This window comes from Eurytemora carolleeae, unplaced genomic scaffold (genome assembly GCF_000591075.1).
Source record: "Eurytemora carolleeae unplaced genomic scaffold, Eaff_2.0 scaffold1782, whole genome shotgun sequence".
NCBI lineage: Eukaryota > Metazoa > Arthropoda > Copepoda > Calanoida > Temoridae > Eurytemora > Eurytemora carolleeae.
In genome coordinates, this window is record NW_019397695.1 from 68,220 (window position 1) to 70,215 (window position 1,996).

Consider the following 1,996-nt stretch of genomic DNA (forward strand, 5'->3'; position numbering starts at 1 on the left):
TAATAATTGTTAATAAAGATTAAACAGTTGAAGGTTTTTTTATTATCAATAAATGAGTATTGGAATTCTAGGTTTTGTAGGTTTAGTAGGATTGGAGATTTTAGGTTTAGTGGGTTTAGCAGGATTGGGGATCATATTTTCTGTTGTAAATCAATAAATAACGGGTTTAAAGGCACTGTTGTGAATTGATTAATAAAAGGTACTGTTGTGAATGGAACTTACAATCTAGAAAACTGTGTTGGGTCAAAAAGTTGTTTGTACTGAAGTCTAAAGCAAATTTAATTCTTCTGAAAATAAATATTCGTCTGATTAAATAAGTTCACTATTTGATTGCAAATGATTCACTGAAAATTATGTTTAAATGGGTTCTTTTAATGCACTTTAAGTTTTACTAGCTCCATGAGGTTATTTATGCAAAATCCTTGGCAAGGTTTGGTTTGGCGGGTGGCCGGAGTACTCAACGGATTCAACGGAGATACAATTTGTCGGAGACGACTTTTGAAACAGGGTTACATTAGGGATATGGTTCACAATATTATAGACAAACTTGTTTTGATTTTTGTCAATTTGCAGAAAAGAATGAGATTACAAATTTTGAAGTAAACTTTCGTTTTCTTAATATAACAAGCATTATTTTAAAGGGACTGTAAGCATAACTTCAATTGACCCTCCGGCCTTCATGCGTGCAAAGATTTTGTCGTTTTTCTAGGTTTAAATGTGTTTAATTCTGATGATTCCTATATGTTTTCCTGCACTAGAAATGCGCTAGTCACTTTTGTAGAGAACCCACAATTAAAAATAATCAATTTTAAAATCATAAACAAACATTGATATCTAATTCATTCATTAGGCAAAGCTTTTAAGAGTTCTGTTGGGAATCCGACATTGAAATCTTTGCCTGGAGAGCTCAACACTACTACTGGAGAGCTCAACACTACTACTGGAGAGCTCAACACTACTACTGGAGAGCTCAACACTACTTATTCAGATTTAGTCGGCAAAATTTTAACACTAAGAGAGTTGTGAAGAAACTGAACACTTGCCACAAAATCTTAATCAATATAATTGCAACCTGATGGTGTATCTTAGTTAACCTTCGATTCATATTTCAAACTTAACTCTTTTATCTTTCAGAATTCATAATAAGAAATATCAAAAGGTCCACGACATCAAGTTGTAAAGATATAGGGATAAGAAAATAAAGATTAGTTTCGAGGTTGTATTTATTAATTTATCAACTGTCAACTTATGCTATTTAGTTGTTTGCTTTTTAGAATTAAAGCCATTAAATAAATATGTTTGATTTGAATCTTGTCTTAAATCTTATTTTTTCTAGACCAGTTTAGAAAAACTATAGTTTTTAAAACTATTGTTTATAAAATATATTTACCAAAAGTTTTAAAGAAAACTTTATGCATTTTGTTTTAAGTTCTAATAAATCTAGAAAATATACATTTCGGGTTTATTTGACGTATATACACCGATTGTAAACTTTGCAAAAAGAAGAAAAAATAAAATGCATTTGATTTATTTTTGATACAGGGTGTTCCCAAAAAACTCGTAGTGCCACCTGGAGCCTGAATATTAAACCAATATTTACAATTGTTTACATTTTAAATAAATAAAAAGAATGTTGAATACTGTAATACAAATTATTCCTCGTAGGAAATCTTATTTAAAATTACATACCCCCCCCCAAAAAAAAAAAACTGTTTTACACATTATAATACAAATATTAATTCGGACAGTATTAACAATAAAAATAGCATTATGAACATTTTCTCATTCTCGAATATTATTATTTTCTTTACAAAATTTTTTTCAAAACTTTAAACTTAAATTGATCAGATATTAGAAGAGTCTACATTTTCTTAAGATAGAAATAGATTTTTTCTTTAAATGATCAAATTCTATATATTATTATTATAAAGATTTATTCACACACAAAGATATAAATACATATATAAATGGTGTAGTTAAAATTTGTTTAAATAAA